At 41.9% G+C, this 25,823-nt stretch overlaps 1 protein-coding gene across 5 annotated transcripts in view; it reads left to right on the top strand.

Moving 5' to 3' along the window:
• Window positions 1-25,823, top strand: part of ANKRD11 (ankyrin repeat domain 11) — a 224,883-nt gene that overhangs the window by 45,883 nt on the left and 153,177 nt on the right. The gene's annotated exons all lie outside the window — the stretch shown is intronic.

The following is a 25,823-nucleotide window of genomic DNA, read 5'->3' as shown; positions in this document are numbered from 1 at the left end:
GCCCCAGACAGCAAGCAACTAGTCTACTTTCTGTAGACTTGCCTTTACAGATAATTAAGTTTTAAAATAAAAATGCTTAAACACTCTTAGAAGCTAGCAGCACCACACCTACTTACCCAGCATATAAAGACATACTTTATCTTTGGTTGAGTAAAACTTTGGATTCTGACCAGGGTTGGAAGACATTTTCTGTAGAGGGCCAGATGGTAAATATTTTGGACTTTGCTGTTAACCATGAAAATAGCCATGAATATTTGGTGGTAGAATGAGTAAAGCAGTTACACTTTCTGTGGAAACCAGGATTAGACCCCACAGTGTGTGTGTGTGTGTGTGTGTGTGTGTGTGTGTTTTCATCATATGTTTTGATGGCCAATGTAAAGCATACTTACTTAACTTCTGGGGGATAATAAAGATACCTAGGAAGATAAAGCTAGAATTTAGGTTGTTCTGACAATTCAGAGAAACTAGGAATTTGGGGGCGCATGAATAGTAGTAAGTTTTAGAAAAAAGTTTGGGCATAAGAAAGGATTTGAGTTTTGTAGGATCGTAAGCAAGCATCAGCAATAAAAATGAAAGTGTGGGCTTTGGACTTAAAACTTTTTTTTTTTTTTTTTTTTTTAGATTTTTATCTATCTATTTTCAGAGAGGGAAGGGAGGGAGAAAGAAAGAGAGAAACATCAGTGTGCGGTTGCTGGGGGTCATGGCCTGCAACCCAGGCATGTACCCTGACTAGGAATCGAACCTGCGACACTTTGGTTTGCAGCCCGCAGTCAATCCACTGAGCTACGCCAGCCAGGACTTAAAATCTTTTAATTTGAAAGATTGATCAGTTAAATTTAAGTGGAAGAACTAATCACTCCTAGACCATCAGGCATGTGCCTACCTCTTCCCCATTGGGGCACTTACTTAGCATAAAAGTTGTCCTTGCGACCAACTGCACTCAGCCTTATTCCTTCATTGTTTCTGAGGCTTAAGGGTTTTTCTTTCTTTTTCTAATCCTCTCCTGAGGATAGGTTATTGAGAGAGAGAGAGAGAGAGAGAGGGAGGGAGGGAGGGAGGGAGAGAGAGGGAGAGAAAGGGACACCAACACACCCATTGGTTATTTCCTGTATGTGCCCAACTGAGGATGGAACCCATAAACTAGTTAACGTGCTCTGATGACACTCCAACTGAACCACCCTGCCAGGGCCTGAGTCTTAAGTTTTTGTTTTCCTTTTCACAAAAGGAAAAATCCCTTTATCCAGTTATCAAAGTGTTGTGTTCTCAGCAACATTACGGTGTTTATAGCAGAAACTGTCAGTCCACATATAGCTACCAACTGTGTAGAGTACTACCACTGTGGATTTGTTGTATCTTATGGAACTCTCATTGCCTCTCCTAGGTGTAATAGGTGTGTCTATATGTTAAAATATAATATTTATCTACTTTCTGATTTTTCTTTTGAAAGATTTTATCCGTTTACTCTTAGAGAGAGGGTAAGGGAGGGAGAAGGAGAGGGAGAGAAACATCAGTGTGTAAGAGATGCATTTCGGTTACCTCTCACATGCACCCAACTGGGGGGACCTGATGCGCAACCCAGGCATGTGTCCTAACTGGGAATTGAGCTGGCAACCTTTCAGTTCCACAGGCCGGTGCTCAGTCCACTTGAGCCACCCCATCCCGGGCAAAATGTAATTTTTAGAATATGAATGGAGATAATATATATTGTTTATATACCTGCTTTTCTCAGTCAGCATGTCACAGACCTTTGCATGCTAAGACATACTATTTTTTGAGGGTTTTTTCCTTACATCATGTCCATCTTTTTATCATTTCTTGAATTTCTGGGGTTTGGATTGGGATGGAATATAGAAGTTACCCAGGATATCATTAAGAACAAGATGTTGTGTTTTGTTTTTTGTGTTTGTTTTTTTAGATGTCAGGGATCGCAGTGTGCCTGTGCCATGACACCTCTGCTCTGAGTTACTTCTTGCTCACTGCATGATGTACCTCTACACTGCTATCACTCTGCCCAGAGCCCCAGTGCTAGATTATTCTGGGCCTAGAAGATAGTTGGGGAAAGTGAAGTGTTAATTATTGCTGCATTGACTCCTGCTTACAGACAGGGCTTATAGACCAGGAATTGGGTACTTGAGGAGGCTTCCCGTAGCCCTGTTATTCTTCCACCCCTGTCTGACAGCTCCTGGAACATAGACATGGAGAACAAGAGCACCTGTACTTTCCCAGGTTGTGTGGCTCTTTGTGTTTGCTTCATGCAGAAGTGTATTGCTGAGACATTTATAAAGACATTTTAAATGAATGGCTAAAGTGAAGTGAGATGGTATACTGGGATCAAACCCAAACCTCAGGGGGGTCAGTACACCCATCCCTCCATATTTTATTTTTTGACACTATGGGCCATGGACTTTATTTTTCCTTAATCCCTGCATTAGAATCTCAAGAAGACATTGCGAAGACCTTGTATGTATCAGTTTCCATTTTGTGACAAAAACCATGGGTTCCTTTCTGCTTCATTTAAGCCCTTCTGCATTAATGCAGTATTGGGTAGGTTTGGGTCAGTTGATTATTATGTGGTGTATAATTGAGGCGTGCTTTGGAGTTTTCTGGGGCTTCTTTGGGGGCATAATTTAATTATATCATTTGGGGGCATAATTTAATTATATCGTTGGGTAGTTCAAATATTTTAACTTTTCTTATGATTTCTTGTCTCTAATATATAAAGGAATTCCTAGAAGATTAAGTGGTTAACTCAATCAGCTTCTATCTGTAGCTGGATTTCTATAAAAATACATCAGTAGTAATTCTGGGTACCTTCACTGATTCTAACTGTCCCAAAGTAGAGCTTTTTGAGAAATGTACACTACCTTTAGGTCCCTTGGCCTTAACCAGTATCCTTTCTTAGAACCCCTGATGTCTTCCTTAGAAGACAGCACAAGTTTAGGATGATGTTTTGTGATTGTTGTCAGCACAATAAGATGGCAGTATCATACCATTATGTCAGTGAATTGGAGATAAATTATGTAGAACCAATAATGCAAGAGAACAAGAAAGTGATTCATGAAGCTAAAAAATGGATTTGACAAATCCTGAAATCTGCTTGTGGCCCTACTATGTTTATAATAAGCTTTGAATTTGAAAAGGCATGTATAGTAACAATGTTTTCAGGTGGGTTTCTTACGTCTTTGAATTTTAAATGACTAGAAAGTTATGGCATGTCCTTTAGGTAGAGACTGGCTTCTGGAATTTTGGGGATAGCTTGGTAACTGAGTTAAGATGGGCTGGCTCAGTGCTCAGTTAAGCTCTCAGTGAGAGATCTGAGGTAATCACATGATAGGAGATTTGGCGATAGAGGTAAAGAGGAAAATCAGGGATCCAGTCAGAATTGTCTCACTGTAGCTAGCATCAGCTGTTGTTGTCCCTGTAACATGGAGGAAAATAGCACACACTTAACAAATACATAAATGTTTACAAATCCTGAAGTCAGATGTTCCACATGGAAACAATTAGGTCTCTATGAGAAATTCAGGGGTAAAAAATGCCCTTTATTAGTCATGCAATAAAGACATGCCCCTGCCAGGAATGACAGGAGTCACTCTGGGGAGTGCATTGTGGTGGAAGGAGCAGGACCTGGGAACCAGGGGGACTGTACTTCTTGGTTTGGTTCTGCCCTGTTTTTATAACTTTGAACTTGTTACTTATTCCTTTTATTTTAGTTCTTTACTAATCTTGTTCAGGAGACACTTGCAGTGCCTTAACAGGTACACATGCCTTTCCAAGGATGAAAGAATGCAACATGTGTGGGGGTATATATGTATAATATGTATGTGTGTATAATTTTTTAAAAATAAAATTATCTCCAACTTGAAGAGATCCTTGTTTACCCTGGCACCATTATAGCTGCCTTCCCTCCATTGCTGTGTTTCTATTCCTGGATTTTCTCTTTCACTTTTGGATTTGAAGCAACAAAAAAATGAAATAAGCTAGCTTATGATGGTGAGTAGCTGCCAACAAGAACTAAAGAAAATGTTGATATGGGCAAGCTGAACATAAACAGATGGTGCATTAGGGCAGGACAGGGCAGTACGGTTTTGCTTGTACTCACAGGACAAGCCAGAGGCGGTGGGTAGTTAGAGTAAAGAGCTGGCTGCTGCTGTGTTGTACTGCTAGGTCAGTAGCACCTAACCTTTACCTTTACTTGTAAATGTTAAATTCATTGAATATGTGCAGTTAAATGCTTGCTTTTAATAAGGTTTCCTTGAGTGTTATTTGGAAGGCATTTTTGTACTTGTATCATATTTATATTTTTAATTCCAATTTTTGGTTTGAAAATGTAAGTAATCTGACAGGCTTTTTTCTTTCTTTCTTTTTTTTAAAGTATATTTTATTGATTATGGTATTACAATTGTCCCATTTTTCCCCCTTCACTGCCCTCCACTCTGCACATCCCCTCCCACCCACACTGCCCCACCCCTTTAGTTCATGTCCATGTGTCATACACATAAGTTCTTTGGCTTCTCCTTTTCCCATACTATTCTTACCCTCCCCCTGTCTATTTTCTACCTACCATCTGTGCTACTTATTCTGTGTACCTTTTCCCCCTTTCTCCCCCTCCCACTCCCTTGTTACTAACTCTCCATGTGATCTCCAGTTCTGTGGTTCTGTTCCAGTTGTTTGCTTAGTTTGTTTTTGTTTTTGTTTTAGGTGTGGTTGTTAATAATTGTGAGTTTGCTGTATGACAGGCTGTTTTTTTTCTCTGTTAAAGATACTGGAGATTTGTGTTCAGATGCTACGGTAGGTTGTTTTAGGACAATTTGAATGCTTTGACAGGATTGGGAACTCACAGTGTGAATTTTTTTTCCTTCTACTTCTTTTTAAAATTTGTCCTCACCTGAGAATATGTTTATTGATTTTGAGAGAGGGAGGGAGAGGAGGGAGGGAGAGAGGGAGCAAGAGAAATAAATAAGGAAAGACAGAAGGAAGGAAGGGAGGGAGGGAGGAAGGGAGGGAGGAAAGGAGGAAAGGAAGGAAAGGAGGGAGGAAAAGGAAAAGGAAGAAAGGAAGGAAAGAAAAGAAAGAAAGATTTGCTGCCTCCCGCAGCCTGGGTATGTGCCCTGACTAGGAAATGAACCTGTAACCCTTTGGTTCATGGGCCGACTTTCAACCAATTGAGCCACATCAGCCAGGGTAACTTGTCCTTTTAATTTAAATTTTAAAGGAAACATTTGATTTTTATCTTCAGACAAAGATGTTACTTTTGTGGCTGAGAATTTCTTAAAGAGACTTTCTTTGTATATTCTATGGGAATATGCACATATTTGCTAATGTAACCTGTTCACGCAGTGTGAATTTCTGTGCCCACTTCCTTCAAGGGTGAATGTGACAAGGTCATTCCCTCTTGGCAAGCAGCATCCAGTCCTGTTCAGGGAACGGGTCTGTGCCATGGAGCTGGCCCTGGACTCATTCAGCAGGGTTGTCATGCCCACTGTGTATCTGACTCCATACTTTAGTGTTATGGCCACCCAGAGGAAAGACACAGTTCTTGACCCGGAGGAACTGGCAACCTGCCTGTGGAGACAGACTTGACAACAGACAGAAGTATTTGGGAAAGATTACAAAGAGACTGGGCAGAGCTGAGTCTCATAGGCAAGCATGATCTTGCCACACTTGTGCAAACGTGTGGTGATGGTGATTTGAATGGGTTGGGCACAGAGGCTTGTTTCTGTTGCAGTGCAAAGGTAGCCTGCAAGAGAATGTCAACCCTCCTTACCACTTTGCAGCTCTGGAACGTGCTGTGAACTCTGTCCCCGTTGGGAAGTGGGCATGGCCTGGGGATCCACCTCAAGGCAATGGGAAAGCTCAGAGAGGGGGTTGCCTCCAAGTAGAAGTGAAGCTCTGGCTCTGAAGGTGGGGCAGAGGGCACATTTTAGGGTTATGTCTATGTATTGAAAATGGTTCTTAGTGTCCATTACTGTAGTACTGTCATAAAAGGGATTTTTTCCCCTTTCATTTGAACAAGTAAACAGTGTTATGTTACAGAAAACACTAGATAAATGATGGTATGGGTAATGAACCCATGATTGTGGCAAAAACTTAGGAATATAGTACCTAGATGAATGAATTTGCCAAGCATTGCCTGGTTCAGGCAAAGGATAGCACAGCAGAGTGGGTCTTGCCAGCTTGTTTTTAATTTAAGGGAATAGGATAGAAAACATAGTGCATCACACGTACTCTGGAAATACTGTCTCAATGTATTTTCTGTTTTGTTTGGATGTGGTGTATTCTGGAGCAAGGTGTAAATTGTATTTCTCACCATGTAATGTGTTTAGAAAAGTATGGGAACTCCTGGTCTGAATGACATTGAAGGGACTTTCCATGCCTTGAGATTCTGGTTTGCATTATTTTTTTAGCAAATATTTGTTGAGTGCCTGCTTTGTGCCAGGCCCTGGGTTAGAATGGTGGGTATAGAAGTATACCAGATACTCTTGGCCTCTGGCTAGGTAGCTCATTTAGTTAGAGTGTTGACCTGATACACCAAGGTTGGGGGTTTGATTCCTGATCAGGGTACATATAAGAATCAGTGAAGGAACAACAAATTGATGTGTCTTTGTCTCTCTCTGTCTCTTCCTCCCTCTCTCTCCCTCTCTTTCCCCCTCCCTCCCCCCCTCCCTCTCTCTCTCCCTCTCTCTCTCTCTCTCTCTCTCAAGAAGTAAACCAGACACTCAAGCCCTGCCCTTAAGGAATTCTCTGCCTGAGGGGGAAAAAACTGATTTTAAAGAGAGACAGGAAGGAGGAGAGAGAGAGAAACATGGATTTTGTTGTTCTACTTAATTATGCATTCCTTGGTTGATTCTTGTGTGTGCCCTAAATGGGGATCAAACATGCAACCTTGGCATATTGGGATGATGCTGTAAGCAACTGAGCTACCTGGCCAGGGCAAGAAAACATTTTTTATGAAGTAAATATTGCTATCTTCTGCCATTGATTCCAATATGTATAATGCTCTGCAGCTCTAAAATGGAATCTCTCATACACATAGGCAGCAGTCATAACTAGTTTGAATTCCCTGCACTAGGTGGGCCTTGTCATTTATTTTCCAACTGTCATCAGTTTAGTTGAGTTTTGTATATTGTAGGTACCAGACATCTTATGTGTAATTGGTGTTTTGAAAGATTACACTAAGATTTAGCCTTGAAACAGTAAGTTCTTGAAAAGTGCCGAAAGGCAGCATCAGCCACACAGCACCTGATTCCTGTCAATGGAATTTGATACAACATACTTGGCACTGGCTAAATAAGGGAAATTCTGTATTATTTTTTGCATAGCAACAACTAAGTGCTTTATGGAACCTGAAGAAGGATGATGCCCATTAACAAATGAAGCCCTGCTATGCTTTATAGGTGAAGCATGCCTGTCATACTTAGGACTACCACTGAAGATTCCTTGAAGTAGATGACAGAAGCAGAGGCTTATGTGACCACCTCACACATGACTGTCATGGGGGCATTGTAGCTTTTGATTGGCAGCTACCTCTTTGATGGAATCTCAGTATTGATGAAATGTGGTATGTGATGTTAGAAATGCCATAGAAGTAAGCATAAGGCATAGTGGTAGCACAAGGACGGAGTGACCACCTCAGCCCCAGGGTCTGTCCTCATGTTGTGAGGAGGACTACTGACCTTGCTTCTACAGTATGAATTAGGAGTTGACCAGTTAAAACAGAATGGTGGAGGGGTCTAAGCATGCAAAGGAATTAAGGGCTGACCAGCATGGGCATAGAGGGTCAGTGTGGGTGAGTGCTGGAGAGAAAGATGGAGTGCGCAGAAGGTAGTAGGTGTTGGGGAGGGGGTGAGTGCTTTAGGAAGTGGTGGGTGATGGAGATGGGGTAGGACTGGGGCAAATCAGTGGGGGCACTGAGGATTATAGAGAGAACTGAGTTAATTACAGAAGAATTTTAAAAGATTTATTTATTGATTTTACAGAAAGAGGTGAGGGTGGGGAGAAGAGAAAGAGAGAAACACTGATCTGTTGTTCCACTTATTTATGCATTCATTGGTTGCTTCTTGTATGTGCCCTGACTGGAAATCGAACCTGCAGCTTTGGCATATAGGGATGAGGCTCTAACCAACTGAGCTACCCATCCAGGGTTACAGAAGAATTTTTGTAGTTGGTGTTGGTTGGTATGTTATTAGGATGTTTTATGTGTGAAAATACAGACCTTGTTTTGTAGTACAAAATATGGAAAGTAAAGCTTGGCAGAGGTGGTTGATGAGGCTCCCATAATATAAAGGAAGGGGTGCGATTCTTTAGGGAGATTAGCCTTAACAGGAAGAATCCCAGTCAGTCCTGGGAAGAGCATAGGGTAAGCAGTTATGAAGTTGAGAGCCTATAAGCCACTTCTTTAGGAAGAGGGAGAAAAGATAGTGCCTGGGACCAAGTTTTGAGAATCCAGAGGGAGCAGAGACATGAAGAGGGATCTTAGGTTGTTATGTGGTGCCTATGGTTTGAATGCCCAAGCTTTGTGGATACCACCATCTGCACCTGGCTGTGATATTTCTGCAGTAATATCTCAGCCCCATTGTTGGTGTTCAGAACTGCTGGTTCAGTGACACGCAGGAAGGATCTTGTGGGAAGAGCAGAGAATTGGTGTGTTTGCTGGTGAGGGGCCACCCAGACATGTTGTCTTTGTGCAGTACAGTGAGGGTGATGTCAGAAAGATGGGATATATGTACGGTGGCAGTGGGTTGCAGACATGGGTTGGAGGTGGGAAGGTCACAAGAGTTGAGCATGGAGCTTTATGGTTGGATAGCTAGATGTGTTCTTTGTGTGGGGATAGTGCAGGCTGAGCTGGGAGAGGAGGGTGACTGACTTGTTCGTTGTCCTTGTCAATGGGGCTTGGATAGTGGGCTGGACTTCTTGTTGGGTCCTTCCCAAGTTTTGCTCTACTGAAGCCTTATCTAGGACCTAGTCTGGGAAGAAGAAGCTACCATCCAGTCCACAGGTGCAGAGAGGGCTTCTCAGAGAGTGACTTGTCCGGTGGGTTGGTTGGGATTCCTGAGGGTGGAGAGTGTTTGGAAGGTGGGTGCAGTAGTGGCACTTGGTCAGGGGAAAACAGTAGCATGGGAGATGGCCCCTGAACCCCACAGTAGAGGACAAGAGGCTGGCATCGTGGAGGTTTGGACAGGAGTGTGAATGTAAAAGATGTTCAAGGGCTGCTGTTGGGACTGGAACAGAGTGACGAGAATGGCTTCACCTGTGCTTTGTTTTGGGTCTCTTGTCAGTGTACATCCAAAGGTCCGGTTAGAAGGATTTCAGGATTTCACCTCAAAGCCCTTACTGCCAGAATTGACTTTTATTTTTCTTAAATTCCTCTTAGATGTGAATGTCATGGGAAACTTTAGGAAAACCTTACCTGTTTTCACATAAGCTTTTTCCTTATTCTCAGCACCCATGATTTTGGTTCAAGCTTTGGTAGTCTGTTTAGATCTTGTTTGTTAGATCTTTTTTAAATCATAACACATGCTGCAGGGGCCTCCACTGTGGGGAGAACCCCATCAGATCCCCTTTGGGAACAAGGCAAGGGCTGCTCTCCACTTTCTCTCATCTGTCTCTCCCCATAGCCCATTCTTTGAAAACATGCCTGACGTGGATTTCTTACTTTTACTTTCTGTATGAGATGAAGTTAGAAAGAGGTCCTTTTAAAATTACTGTAAAAATTGTAAAAAGTGTGTTCCATAAGACATTGGTTTAAAGTGGGTCCTTTTCAAAAAGAACCCCCCCCCTTTTTTTATGCTGTTCACTTGTTAAAGAACATATACCAAGATAATCTTTTATTTTTTTTAAGATTTTTTTAATTAATTTTTTTTTTTAGAGAGAGGGAAGGGAGGGGGAGAGAGAGAGAGAGGGAGAGAAACATCAATGTGCGGTTGCTGGGGGCCGTAGCCTGCAACCCAGGCATGTGCCCTGACTGGGAATTGAACCTGCAATGCTTTGGTTTGAAGCCCACACTCAATCCACTGAGCTACACCAGCCAGGGCCAAGGTAATCTTTTAAAAACTCTTTCTTTCTTAAAAAATACACTTGCTTGTAATGAGTATTCTTGGTTCCCAAAGTTGGAATAGCCTGGCAGTTTGAATCATATGGGGAGTAGTCACTGAGAGCTTGGACTTCTGATCCCAGAAGGGTTTCAGAGGGTTAAGGTTTGAGAGTGGTAGTGGTACCCACGAAAGGTAGGACATTGCTTCCAGGGGCAGCATCTTGGGCTCTGAGGAGATGGTTTCTTAGTTTCCCCAAAACCCAGAGAGGCTGCCTAGATGTGCTGAGTCAGTGCTGGGCCTTGGACTGCGGCCTGGTTGCCTTTGGAGTCCTCCTCTGCTGATTGCCTCCCTTAATGATACCTTAACTTTTCCTGGCATTAGGAAGAAGATCTGTAGTGGGAGCTGTGTGGTACATTTTCCCCACTTCCTGTTCAGTTGGATCATTGCATGTGCCCATGTTCTACCACAGAGGTTGTGCTCTTGCTGCTTCAGGTTGGAGGAGGTATGTCCTGAGAGATGTTCATACTTCATAGGGTCTGAAAAGGGAGCTGCAGTCTAGGTTTCTATGTTGCCGAAGCTTCTGTAGGTCTGACTACACTTCTTTCTGTTATGAGCAGTGACAGTAAACCTAGCACTCACATGACTCAGGTTGCAGGGCAAGCCTGTGCCACAGTCTCCTTATCTGTCAAGGGGAATGCACATCAGATGGAATCTCCCTTGTGGAGGTGCTGTGAAGATTCAGCGAGATTGAATTGGTAAAGCCCTTAACAACAACCTAGCACTGTGGTTGGTGTGATGTCTGTTTGTTAAATAAACAGCTCTAGTTCCTCCCCTCTACAACACTTAAATAGTGCCACATTCAAACAACCTGTTTTCTTTTTATAAACAAGCTACACAGATAAGTTCTGAGCTTTGTGGTAAGGAATCAGCTGTTAATAGTTGCCTCTGCTGAGTTGGACCTGCATTGGAAAGTTGGGGGTTCGGTACGTCTGGTCTTGTCCCTCCGAAGACAATAGGAACAAGCCTCTGAGCGTCCCAGGGTGGATTGGTGCATGGTAAATGCCATGTGGGTCTGAGTGGCTCAGGGTCCAGCAGGGTGGTGGTGCTGTGTGTGTGCGCTTGTCAGCCCTGGGGGCAGATTTCTCTGTGAGTTCTTTGCTTTACTTAGGTTCTCTTAAACTCCCAGTGGCCCAGCCCCTAATACACACCCTACAGAGACTGGAAGGTCTCTTGGTTGGTGCTTCATGTTCAACTTCTATTTGTTAGAGTTTCTAAAAGTAGCCTTGTATACTAATAAGCCCTGAAGTAGTCCATTACAGTTTTATATCCACCAGCCTTGTTTTACTTTTCTTGTTTTTAGGATAAGAGGCAGTGGATTACATGTGACAGCTTGTCTCCTCTGGTGCTCTGGTCTAATTGGATTTTTCAGGTGCAGTCCAGGGATTGACAAGGGAAAGGATCCAGTCTCAGTAAAGCTGCTAATGCTGACAGCTGTCTCCATCCTGTGCCTCCTCCCCAAAAGTAGGCATTCTGGAGAAAGGGTGTTTTCTTGCTCATGCTCTTCCCAAAGTGTTTCATGTGCAGGGAATTCTTTTGAGCAGCCACTTGTTTAAAGTATTCTGGGCATGAACACCTTTCTTATTGATAAATTCTTTTGCTCACTGCTTTTTGATATGGAGGCTTTTCAGTAAAGTTGTTTGTTCTGCTTGTAATTCTAAAAAATTGAATAGCAGCATTCATCTGAGTCTTATTACTATTTTATGGAGGTGCATAACATGTATTTAACTGCTTTCCTTGCTAAAATATCTCAGCGACTTATTCTTGATTTTCAGATTTAACTTTTCATCAACTTTTGACCCATCCTCGGTGTTTGAATGTTTTACTAAAGTCTCACAGGTAGCTCTTGATCATCAGACTTTACTGCCCTGTTCAGCCCAACAAGGGTGCTTTGTCCTGGCACATGTCTAGTACCGAGTTGTTACATATTGGCACAGGTTTTGTTCACACTGTTTTCCAGGGACAGATCTCTGTTTTCAAAGTTGGTTCACTCTGCACCCACTTTGGCTCTTGATTCATTTCTTACCACATGCGCAAACTTGCTCCTGAACCTATCTGGGTAATAGGTCATTGCCTTTGCCCCCACTTCTTAATTCATCCCATTAGTATATCTTCACATATAAGAAAGGGTGTTCCTCACTAGTAAGTACAGTATCCCTAATAAATTAATTTCTCTTGCTTGCAAAACCTAGTTGGAAGAACTTATCAGGTGTGGTAGCCTCTGGGCGGGGAGGGTGTTGCTTAAAGAATTTTCCAGGTGCAGGAGGCAGGTAGGGTGGCTGGCATTCTTACCCACATGTGATGTTGACTCTCAGAGCATTGCAGGGAGGTGCTGGGGATGGGTGTTTGTGTCAGGAACCAGAGCATTCTGTTTCTCTTCTCCTCACTGACTGGAAGGCAGCTGATGCACTTGATTGGGGACACCGGTTTGGTTTTGCTGACTAAGAGCAAGTGTAATTTCAGCTTTCTTAACATTTGACAAATTTCCTGGCTAGAGGAAAAAATTCATACTTATATTTCTAATGAAAGAAGTAGAGAGGCTAGATATTGTAGTGAAGTGCTCAGTGGCAGAGGGCCAGCTGGAAGAAGCGATGGTCATGCTGGAAACTGGCCAGGCTGAAAGCTGGCAATGGGAATGTGGGGGCTGTGACGAGGGCTAGAGGCAGGAGTGAAAATGCAGACTTTTGTGCTGCTGGGAAGTTAACCTTTGGGGGAAGCCCAGAGAAGCTGCAGAGGGAACACTGCAAAATGGTGTCTTGTTTAAGAACCTGGAACCCACCAACATTCCTTGCATTCCTCATGGACAGTTGGGAAGAAACAGTTGAACCAGCCCCTGTTTGCCTTTGTAAGACTTAGGCCTCCTCTTTGAGCTACTCACAGACTTCTTTTAGGAAATGAGTTTTAGATGCGTGAAACCATTCCTGAATGACAATCCAGGTGGTAAAACATTGATCTCTTTTGGTCTAAAACTTAGGAGTAAATAAGAGAGACAGGCAGAGATGGAGACAGACAAAAAAATAAAATGTGTCTGGACAAGATATTTCTAGAGATAAATTTCTAGAAATTTCTGTACCCAGGATCCGTTTTGAGAGGCCTTCATTTTTTGTTAACAGGCAGCTTTATGAGATAGTTTCCAAAGCTGTCTCCATCACATCAAAAACCATGGTTTTTAATTGTTTTAGAAAGTTAGAAATAGTTCAGAATATTAAAATTAAGTCCTTAGAAGAAAATGGACATTCCTTGGCAGTTTTTCAAGGTACCATCTGTGGGTGCTCCACCTTGTAGGGATTAGAGGAGGCAGCCCTACATGGGCCATGTTCTTTCTCCCTCCCCACTCCAGTTACATTGGTTTGGCCTTTGTCCTTTACGATTCCTGCACTCTGTAGTGTGCTCATTGTATACACCAAGGAAATTTTAGACATAATCCAATTCTTCACATATTGAGGATTAATGTACTTTATTAAAAGGTGTATTTTTAGGATCGTAGTCACAAGTTGATATTTTATTACAATACACAGATTTTTTTTTATTTCTGACTTTTAATTTGGAGCTTTTTAAAGTAGAAGAGATTATTTTGAAATCTGCCAACAACTGCCCTGTTAGTCTAAGATCTTGGATGACTTCAGGAAAGCTTTTTGCAAAGAGAATACAAGAAGGCAGCTTTCTGTGAGTAGCTGTAATTGGCTGGCACATGGGATCACTATGGCAGTGCTAAGTTACATAGCTGCATGCAGCTTCTATTTAATTATGCAGGGTAGGTTTAATTTTTTAGAATCAAGTTTGTACATCTTTGAAATAGTTCCGTTTTTGAAGAACTGATTTTTTTATGACTTTGTGTTTGTTATTGGGTGGCATAATACTTTCTCACATTGTCTTAGCAAGATTAGTCTGGGTAATAGAGCCTGTTTTGAGAATTACTTTAGCCTTTTAAGTTTGAAAATTCATTTAAATATTTTAGGACTTTGCCCATAGGGTTTTAGAACTTGCATAGTGTAGGAAACTTACTTTTTTTTTTTTTTTTTTTACAAACTATGATCTAAACTATCCCCTTTCCTTAAACTTACATAGCCACACCAAGGTTCATGCAACATTATCACAAATATGGCTGTTATTGATGCCACATGGATTCCTTTCCTGCTTTGGCAAGACTGGTGGAAGTACCAGTGGGAACTCCCAGTCCTCTGCTCCCTTTCCTCCTTTGGTGTTTTTCCTTCCTGGCCCCAGGCAGTTTATGTAGCCCTTTGGAGGGCTTTGCCTACATGACTGCTTGGGTCAGACTTTTCTGGGTCCTTAGTTTGTGGTTGACATTTCCCAGGGGTTCATTTTTCCTTATTCTGTTACTATGTACCCTTTCCTCATGGGAACATTATTTTTATACTAATATATTTGTAAGATGTTATTGTTTAATAACAGCACATTGAATTCTTCAAAGGAAGCCTATTGATGTGAATCATTCCATTTCCTTCTTGAAGATCAGAAAGTAAAAAGAGGCAGGGAGAGTAGTGTTGGAGAAGGAACACAAGACTGGAAGCAGGCTAGTTTTATGTTAGACCTTGCTCCTAGCATGCACTGATTCCTTCTGTGGCTCTTAACTCTTTGTCAGACTGCTTGAGAGTAAAGTCTTAGTGGCTCAGGTCCCAAGGCAAGGAAAAACAAAATGACAGCTGATGTGGTAGTGTGTTCAGAAAGCTGTGCATGTAGTAGAGGTGGGTGGAGCCTTTCCTTCTGGAGGCTGGCCATACAGTGTAGACCAGCACTTTTCAATTTTTTCATCTCATAACACACATAAACTAATTACTAAATTTATTCAGCATACCAAAAAAATAATTTTTTTGCTGATTGGACAGAAAATAGGTATAATTTTGATTCTTTCACACCTAATGGCTATTAATGTGTTGGCTGTTGTCATTTTTTTAAAAAAAATATTTTTCTAATTTTTTATTGTTCAAGTACAGTTTTCTGTGCGCCCCCCCCCCATTGTTTTCCATGTGTCCTCTCTAAAAAAGATTTTATTTATTTATTTTTACAGGGGAAAGGAGGGAGAAACAGGGAGAGAAACATCAGTGTGTGGTTGTCTCTCATGCACCCCATACTGGAGACCTGGCCTGAAACCTAGGCATGTGACTAGGAATCAAACCAGTGATTCCTTGCTTTGCAGACCGGCACTCAATCCTCTGACTGAGCCACACCGGACAGAGCTGTTGTCATTTTTTAATTTGACAATCTAGGGGAAAAGAGGTCAGTGACCCTGACTAAATACTCAGGTATTGCATGTTTTAAAAATTCTTTTTTCATAGCAGTGTACTGTGGCAACCCTGGTTGAACATCACTGGTGTCAACCCTAACTGAACTCTGCTTGTTGTTAGCATTTAGCTCAAAAACCAGGTGCATGTGTGATAATTTGGAATGGAAACATTTTACAGGGATCTAAAGTTTACAGGGATTAGTTTAGAACACCTTTGGTGTTGCATGCAAACTTTGTAGGTGCGAAATAGAACAGGCTTTTTGTTGTTGATCATTTGGTTATATTCACCATTCTGGTTACTGAGGCACTCGTATGTTTCAACGTCACATTAACTATCACATTGCATTTTAGATAGATTGTCTTACCCCCTTTTCTAAATCACTGTTTTACCTGGAGGATTTTGTCACTTGCTTTTTCCTTTGGTGGTTTTAGCACTTAAGAGGGTATATTTGATTTTATCTACTTAGAAGTAAAACCATTAATTCAGTGTTGCTGGCTTTGAAATTTATATATAATTGGAGGTTGTATATATTTGTGCTTGTGACTCATACATAAAGTTATTTATACTTAAATGCTGAGGTACTTATTTTAGGAAAAATAACAATAAGTGAAGTATATGCTACATTAAAAAAAAACCTTTTCTGTTTACCAAAAACAGTGGGACATATTAAACCTTCATTGCTGGGTGGGAAAGGTAAGAATTTTATTGCAATTGTGTGTATACTTGCATTTTAAACAATAAATGTCATGCATCAAGATAATACTCTGTTGTGATACTTATCTTTGAGAGGGATTGCATCCTTTTATGTAGAAGGGATTATACCAGGCTCTCCAGGACAGTGTCTTCCAAACTGTGGTTTATGGCCCATTATGTCTTATTTAGGATAGCCTTCTGTGCCTCCTGAATTTTGTACTTGACCATTTACATTTAATTCTTTAATCTTTCCAAAATTGATTTTTGTGATGTGTGAGATAAGGAACTGGTTGTTCATAGTTTTCCACGTGGATACCAGTTTCCCAGACCTCATCCACAGACTGTATTGTTCTTTGCTCATTGAACTGTAGTGCCACCTGTCATGTTTCAGGGCTCCTGCTTTGTGCCGGAGCCCTTGTGCGTCATCCCATTGGTCATCTTGTTTATTCTTGTGACATTGTCACCTGTCTTCATTACAGACGGTCCCTGACTTATGATGGTTTATGATTATTTGACTTTAATGATGGTGCTAAAGTGATGTGCATTCAGTGGAAACCGTACTTTGAATATTGACTTTTGATCTTTGATCTTTTCCTGGGCTAGTGATACCACTGTCTTCTGATGCTGGGCTGTGGCAGTGAGCCACAGTTCCCAGTCAGCCACACAATTGTGAGGGTAAATAACTGATACTCTTCAGTATACTGTGTTGCCATAATTTTTAGATATTATATTTTGGGTTTTCACATCCCTTCATGCCTATAAAACGCCCATATGTATCTCCTGATTCTGGTGAGGACAGAGGAAGGCAATTACTCTTGATATGAAATTCAAGACAGTTGCACAACTACAGGCCAATATACGTGTTCTGAGCCTGTTTAAGGTAGGCTAGGCTAAAGCTATGATGTTAAGTAGATTAGGTATATTTAATGCATTATCAATTAAGATATTTTCACCTTAGTTTATTAAGATATAACCTCAGTGTTAGTCCAGGAACATCAGTATATGTTCTGCTGTTGCTGGTTTCTAGAAATGCAGTTGACTTGTGTATATTCCTTTTATGTTTTGTGTCTAGTAACTTTTCTTTCTACATATGGGAAGACTAAGAAGGATACAGTTTGGTACAGGCTGTTAGAACACACCCAAGGTGCTCACTACCAGTACAGTGTCAGGGCCAGAATTTTAACCATGCCCATCAGATTCCACAGTCCCTGATCTTAGCTTGTATACACTGCCCCACATTGATCATCAGGAAAATTAAACTTGCTACTGCTGTATATGAGGTGCATTGGAGAGGTGAGTTGCTGTACAGGGTACAAGCTGGGATTCACAGTGGCATCAGGAGCAGTAGAGAGCCATAGAAATATAGCAGACACCCTAGAGGTGTGGCCAGGACTGCACAGCCTAAGAACAGAATGGGGAGTTAGGGAGGCCTGAGTCTGATGCGCTGAGTTTGGGAAGTCAGTTGGACACACCTAGGTGCAGAGTGAAAGTGAGATATCCAGAGATATCCAGACGTAGGGTAGAAGACTTGAGGGCTATTTGCTTAGAGGTAACAGTGGCAGATTGGGGAGTGAGTGAGTCGCCAAGTGAGAGATGGAAGGGGAGAGAAGAACAAAAAGAAGGAAGAAATGAATGAGCAGAAAAGGACCTGTGTGTAGGAGGAAAGTGGGAGGAGGGAGGAGTAGCCCTGTTTGCCCTGCTGGTTTTTGGAAGCAGATGAAGAAATCAGGCATTGAGATAGACAGATGGTCCATTTTTGGTGCATGACTGAAACATATCTTACAGCTTTTTTGCTTTTCTGACATTGGATATGTACATGTCACTTCTTTTTAAAGATTTTATTTATTTATTTTTAGACAGAGGGGAAGGGAGGGAGAAAGAGAGGGAGAGAAACGTCAATGTGTGGCTGCCTCTTGCGCTCCCCATTCTGGGGAACTTGGCCTGCAACCGAGGCATGTGCCCTGACTGGGAATCGAACTGGTGAATTTTTGCTTTGTGGAGCAATGCTCAACCAGTTGAGTCATGCTGATCAGGGCTCTCCACATTATTATTGTTATTATTTTTAAAGATTTTATTTATTTATTTTTTAGAGAGGGAAGGAAGAGAGAGAGAGAGAGAGAGGGAGAGAGAGAGAGAGGGAGAGAAACATCAATGTGCGGTTGCTGGGGGTCATGGCCTGCAACCCAGGCATGTGCCCTGACTGGGAATCGAACCTGCGACACTTTGGTTCACAGCCCGTGCTCAATCCACTGAGCTACACCAGCCAGGGCTTCTCCACATTATTTTATAGGGAAGGAGTAATGAGAATTCTCAAGTGGGATAGTGAATCTGGATCAGTGATTATTAGATTTGCTTGGGAAGCATTTAAAAAAATAACATTTCTATAGTCCTCACCCCCAGACACAGAATCTGAAGCATCTTTAAGGGGTGGAAATATGTATAAGACAAGTCATGGGTGGTTTGAGTCTTTGAAATATAGTGAGCATATCTTCTCAGTAGCCCATTCTTCATCAGTGCCTGTTTGCAGCTTGGGCCGCTTGTTTATATCTAGTGGGTAGAATGGGTGGAATAGGCTAGACAGTGTGGTAGGGGATAATACACAACAGAAATGATGGTAGCTGGAAACTTTAGCATTTGGAGGTCAGTGTCCTGTCTGTATCTCTTCTCCCAGGTACTATGGTTAAAAAAAGGAAACACTGAAAGGTATGAATCTTAAACATATACGTAGCTATTTTTCTAGTGTCCTTTCACTGTTTTCTTATGTAGTTCCCTCCCTCCCTCCCTCCCTCCCTCTGCTTTTTGAGGGAGATCTTTTAATTTGGGAGTTTAATCTTGCTTGAATTGGGAGTAGTCGTCATTGTTTCCCTTCCATTTGGTTAAAAATATTTGCTTATTTTTATTTTTAATATTTATTTTTTGGAGAGAGGGAAAGGGAGGGAGAGAAACCCCAGTGTGTCAGAGAAACATAGATTGGTTGCCTCTTGCATATTCCCAACTGAGGACCTGACCTGTGACCCAGGGAATCGAACCGGTGACCTTTGTGTTCTCAGGCCAGAGCTCAACCCACTGAGCCACACCAGCCAAGACCAGGTAAAAAAATATTTTGAAAGCTTTGTCAGTAGTAGTAAGGTGGAGGAAATAAATAGATTGTAACTTGGCATACATTTAAAAAGGATTCCAGTGCTGTCAGGGATTGGTGACCCTGGAAAGGAGAAAATGCACACTCTGTTCATAGAAATGTATTACTTGTAGGTGAGGTTCGATGAAAGGCTCTGAAGAACATATATGTTGTGCCAAAAATCTTGAATAACTTGGGGTAGCTAACTAGATACAAACACCTAGCTTTGGCTTGTAGTAGAATACTCTGGATGGGGAGAGCTTCTTTGTGTAATCTTAATTTCTTACAATTTTTTGTCTGTAAACTACATTTATGTGAGGTGAATTTTCATCTGTATCAAATAATGAATGTAAGCTAGATGGATCAAAAGGGCATAAATACTCAGGTGCGAAGTGTGGAGAGCTTTATTGGGAACACACTTCTCTAGGAAGTGGCCTCATTTCCATGCTTGCTAATATAGTACGTAATAGTTGGTAGCTATGTATTGTCATGTTCTCTGAAGGTTTGGGTTGTGCACATGTGCATTGTGACCAGTGTACAGTGTTGGCCTCTGAGATGAGGGGATCTTTTACAAACTGGGAAGACAGGGTCAGCGGTTGTACTGTATATCATGATTGGGAGTGGTATGTAGGAAAGGTTTTCTGAGTGTGGTGGTGATACAATATAAAATATAAAACAAAACAGTACGTGTCCACTTTAGAAAATTTGGAAAATACTGACAGTATTTGGTTGGTATGGCTCAGATGTTTGTAACACCATCCTATAACCAGTAGTTGCAGCTTTGATTCTTAACCAGTAGGGCACCTGTGTAGGTTGCAGCGGGTTTAATCCCCAGTTCAGGTGGGTAGGGGAGGCAACCGATCAATGCTTCTTTCTTGCATTGATGCTTCTCCCTCTCCCTTCCTCTCTCTCTAAAAACAATGAAAACCTGTCCTCAGGTGAGGAGAAGGAAAAAAATATTGACAGTATTAAGGAAGAAAGTCAGCATCTGAGTGTGATGTTGAAGGATGAACAGGAGCTTGTCCAGGTGGGCAGAGGGAGCCTGTACAAGTGAAATGCGATCTTTTCAATAAATCGAAAGAATGAAATGGCTGAGGAGGCAGCCCAGGACAGCATCAATCAAAGCCTGTGTTCCCTTACCTTTCCATTAGGGGATGGCAACATTGATGGGCTGTGAAATAACTTAGTGGTATGCACCCACAGTAAAAACCAACCAATACCAGTAGCTAATCTAGCATATAATAGAAAACGTTGAGTCACCTCCCATGTAGGAAGGGCAGTTTTGTTCTTCAGTTACATATTTGTATGCATGTGTGTACTGCCTCATGATATGAAATGTTTCTCCTTGTGGGTTGGAAGTTGGGAAAACACTAATGGCTTCCTTGTTGGCGTAGTTAACTGTAGGTGAGAGTGAGGTGTAAACAAGTGATACAGGTGTGCCAAGGTCACATCTCAACAGTGTGGTGAATGAATTATTGGTTGGTGCGCATGGTTGGAAGTGGAGATAATTAAGTTGTTAAGATAATGTAGCTGAAGAAATACTGACAAGTACTCTGCTGAATTAGGGTAGGGGAGGAAAGACTGATGTTTAGAAGCTGGAATCGGCAGAACTTGTGAACTTGCTTTTGATCAACAGAGAGAGGGGGACAGCGGGTTTCTGACTTGCAGGATTGTCTTGACAGTGATACCCGGAACCAGGGCAGGAAATACAGGAGTCAGACTTGGCAGACTCATGTGTGTTTGTGGGTGTGTCTCTAACAGGGGTAGACTTGAGTTCCTTGAGGAGCTCTGAGTTGGAGTTGGCTTCAGGCTGTTAAAGCCAAAGAGGCAGATAAGATTGCCCAGGGAGAGTGTGAAGATAACCACTTCTAAGGATCAGGTTGGGGAGGAAGGAGGTAGCCAGTGAAAGGAAGTGGAAATAAAACCAAAGAATTAGCATAGAAACTGGGGTGAGATGAGGGAAACCTGGGAAAGAGAAGGATAGTTGGTAGGATAGATGCTGCTGCGAGGCCAAGTCAGGGACAAATCTGTTTTGTTCCTCCTGGTGTAGCTGGAGGATGAACTAATCAGGCTTATTTTGTCATAAGTGCCATCATCATGTCAATGTTTTGGGTTGGGGAGGGCTTTGTTAGTTTTAGACTTAAAATGCTTTCTAGGAACTGTGCATGCAGGAGAGGTGGGTATTTTGTGTGACTGCTACATATATAGGCTCTAAAGCCTGAGTTTGATCCTGACTTGGAGATAAATGATTCAACCTCTCAGAACCTGGTTTCTCATCAGAAACATGGAGACAATCTTGTTATCCTTTGGGTTGTGGGGGTCAAATGAGACAGCGAATGAACATTGGTGCAGGTCTGCGGTGGAGCTGGCGGAGGCTCCCTTTTTGTGCTAGGACCTTCCAGACACTTGGATGTGTCAGAGCTTATATACAAACAGTAAATAAATACTGTTTTATATGTATATGTAAAGTCACACTCACTTGGGCCAGCTTGCTTGTACTTCTGTATTTCATATTTGCTACTAGAGAGTTTCATAAACAATTCTTAAAAAGGCAGACTTTGAGTGGCAGCTCCTGGTGGGGGGTGGGGTGGGGTTAAAAGGATTTGTTGAAAGTTAATGAAGGACAGAGTTGGCTGTAAACTCTGCCTGTCAGGAATACTTTGTTGATTAAGTGGAGGCTTTGTTGAAAGGCTTGGATGGAGCTTAGGTTGACTTCCCAGTGGGTTGCTTACTGTTTTTATCCTCTGCTCCAGCTACCAGTGGCTGCAACGCTCCATTCACTATGTGAGAGAAAATAGAAGTGGAAGAGTATAGTTAATGCTAATGAACATTATGATTTCCAAACAGAAATTGGAAAAGATACCATATAAATAATAAACTTCCACCCTGGCCGGTGTGACTTGGTTGGTTGGGCATCATCCTGTAAAGTGAAAGGTCATTGGTTCGATTCCCAGCCAGTTCACAAGCCTAGGTTGCAGTCCCTGGTTGGGGTGCGTTACAAGAGGCAACAACAGATTGATGTTTCTCTCTCACATGGATGTTTCTCTCCCTCTCTTTCTACCTATCTTCCCCTCTGTCTTAAAAAAAAATCGACTCCCTTTTGTTTTTCTTAAGGAAGAAGATTAATTTATTTTGGTGATATTTTATTCCAGTGGCTGGGCATCAGGATGCATTAGTGAAATTAAAGAATCAGTGCTTCAGGAGAGTGGACATACCTAGCAAGGCTGGAATAGAGGCTGCAGTGCAGAACACCTGTTAACAGCTGGGCTGTGGAAACAGCCCAGCTGCCATATACGAGAATGTCTGAACATCAGAGTTGAGAATTGCTTACTTAGCTACATTTCAGTTCTGTGATGTCAAAACTTGTACATCCTACCTATTGTTTCCTCCTCTCACATTTACAACTTACTCATTGAATCTTCATTGTTAAATGGTACAAATCATTGCTGTGGGTTCACATTCCAAATGAAAAGAGCAGCATGCATTTGGGGAAAGTGATGTATTTTCATTTTTTTTCCTTTTTATTTGTTGATTTGAGACAGAGGAGGGGGAGAGAGAAACAGGTATATCAGTTTATTCCATCTGTCGATGCACTCACTGGTTGACTCTTGTATGTGCCTTGACCAGGGATCAAATCTGCAAACTTGGCACATCAAGACAACCCTCTAAACAACTGAGCTATCTGGCCAGGGCTGTTATTATTTTTCCTTTTAAAATAATTTTTTATTTTCCAATTACTGTTGACATACAACATTCATATATTCATATTATAATATATAATCATACATTCATGTTCATAATATAATATTCATAATGCTGATTGAACCTGCAGTCAGGGCTATTCATGTTCTTTTTATCTTTTTTTTTTTTTCTCCTAAAGAAGGCCCTTTAAGCCCTGACCAGTGTGGCTCAGTTGTTTGGGCATCATACCACAAAGCAAAAGGTTACCAGTTTGATTCCTGGTCAGGAAACATGCCTGGGTTGTAGGTTTGGTCTCTGGGTGGAACATCTGTAAGAGACAACCAATCCATATTTCTCTCTCTTTCGTTCTCCCTTTCCTTCTCTCTAAAAGGATAAAATGTTGTAAAAACAAAAAGACCTTTTAATGTTTCCTTTTTGTGTGTAGTTATATAAATTTATTAGAAAATCAGCAATTGTCATGTACATTACATTAACTGTGTATAGAATTTTGAAAGTGGTGACAGATACATAGGTGACCAACATGCAGAGCTTGTTGGGTGAATCTTCATCCTCATTATCTTTCTGGACAGTTGCACCTAGATAGGTATGGGACATTCCTTATTCCTTTGGTCCAGACAGTATAGTTGAGCCTGGTGTCAGTGTGCACATCTGGAGTTCCCATTTCCATCATGGCAAATTTACAGACCTTTTTGAGTACCCAAGGGGCACACTTCTTGAAACCCACTCCATGGGTGTACTTGTGAATGTCAGTGGTGTATTTCTCTGGTCAGTACCTCATTTGTGGCAGAGTGGCCCTTCTTTTTCTCACCACCCTTTTTTGTGGGAGCCATTATGCCAGGCCCAAGTTGGAAAGAAAGCCTTTTAACATATCTTATAATGGTTTGGTGGTAATGAAGTCCTTTTAGTTTTTTCTTGTCTGTAAAGCTCTTTATCTGTCCTTTGATTATAAATGATGGCATTTCTGGGGAGAAATAATATCGATTGTAGGTTCTTGCTTTTTACCACTTTGAATATTTTGTGTCAGTCCCTTCTGGCCTGCAGAACTTCTTGCTGAGAAATCAGCTCACAGTCTTATGGGAGCTGCCTTGTAGGTATTCAGTAACTGGCTGCTTTTTCTCTTGCTGCTTTTAAGGTTCACTCTTTGTGTTTAACCTTTGGCATTTTAATTATAATGTGTCTTGGTGTGGCCTCTTTGTGTTCATCTTGCTCGGGACTCTTGCTTCCTGGTACCCTCATGATGCAATGGTTGGTACGGTTGAAGTTATCCCAGAGGGGGGCCCTGCCTCTGTTTTGCTCTTTGGTTGGGTGTTTTCTGCTTCCTTACCTTCCAAATTGCTGATTTAATTCTCTGCTTCATCTACTCTACTGTTGATTCCCTGTCATGTATTCTTCATTTCTGATTGGTTCTTTATGTTTTTTATCTTCATTTTTTATGTATTCCATCTCTTGAAGTTCTAAGTTCCTTTCCTTTTCCCCTAAGTTCATTGAGCATCCTTATAGTTAGCGTTTTGAACTCTGCACCTGGTAGAGTGCTTATCTCCATTTTGTTTAGTTCTTTTTCTGGAGTTTTGTTCTGTTCTTTCATTTGGGGCATGTTTCCTTAGCTCTTCATTTTGGCTGTCTCCCTGCATTTGTTTCTGTGTATTAGGTAGAGCTGCTGTAGCTTCTGGTCTAGAGTGGCCTTATGTAGTAGGTGTCTTGTGGGTCCTGGTCATCTGAGGGGCATTTCAGGTGTGTTGCCCTGTGGGGACTGCAGCTGCCAGGACTGGCCTGATCACTATGGTGAATCTTCAGTGCCAAGGGCCAACCCCATGGAGCAGGACTCACTTCAGTGGGGCTCTGGTGCTCGCTGAGTCTGCCCCTTGAGTGTGTTGCTTGTGGAGGTGGTTGGGTGGTGCTGTGGCATAGTCTGAAGCTGTCTACCAGTGCACTGGCTCTGGTGCCTCCCAGGACTTACAGGCCAAAGTCAGCACTAGGCACTGGCTGACCCAGCATGAACTACAAAGCAGTCTGCAGAAGGCTACTACTTGTGTTGGGCTTGAAGGTGCCCATTAGATGCCAAGCTGTGAACTGAGGCTGGCTGATGTGAGTGGTGGGCCTGGTGTGGCTTAGCAAGAAGTATAGTGCACACCAAGGCTAGATGCTTCTTGTTTGAGATCTTTTAGGAAAATCTGCGGCATGACTGAAGAGAAACCATTGTATGGAAAAGTTGATGGAAAGGGCTTGGGTGGGCCTACAGTTTGGGTGGGGCAGGATCTCAGGGAGTCACCAGGGCTAGGAGAACAGTGTTAGCCAGGTTGATACAGATTCAGATAGGGTGTCTGCCTGCCAGCTCTGCCAGGGGAGGGCTCAGCAAGGGAACAGTGGCCTTTGCCAGCACTTACGTTTGTGATGAAGCTGCCCCTCCAGCCCTTTCTCTCATGCCAGACAATACAGTTCATCTCCATATGTCCCTGGCATCTTTTGAGTTGCTGCACAGTGGCAGACCTCAAAGCTAGTGAGTTCAAGTAAGTCCATGCACAGGCCTTTTAAGAGGAATGCCTGGGACTCTAGAAGCTCTTTTTCCACTCAGGCACAATTACAGAAAGTAATGTATTTTTAAAGGAAATGATGTATGTTAGATATTAAAGAATCTTAAACTTTTAGAACTAAGGGAGCTTTAAGGTTTATATCCTTTAAAAAAAAATAGATCAGTGACCTGAGCCTCCTCTAGCCTCCTACTTAAAAAAAAAATTAGTCTTTTAGGAAAAAATGGCAACATTGAAGTACTAGACGTTTTAGCTATGTCTTCCTTGTCTGCTCTAAATGAGTTTTTGGAAAACTTATAGTTCTGTAAGTTGCAGTATAAAAGTTTGTTTAAAGGTAATTTCTTGTGGATTTTAGAATCACTTGTCCAGTTTTGGAAAAAAGGCAGTTAGGATCACATTGATTCTGTAGGTCTCTGGGGAGTATTGCTATCTTAACAACATTAAG

The sequence above is a fragment of the Phyllostomus discolor genome, chromosome 12 (genome assembly GCF_004126475.2).
Source record: "Phyllostomus discolor isolate MPI-MPIP mPhyDis1 chromosome 12, mPhyDis1.pri.v3, whole genome shotgun sequence".
Lineage (NCBI taxonomy): Eukaryota > Metazoa > Chordata > Mammalia > Chiroptera > Phyllostomidae > Phyllostomus > Phyllostomus discolor.
This window is presented reverse-complemented; position numbering and strand designations above follow the sequence as displayed.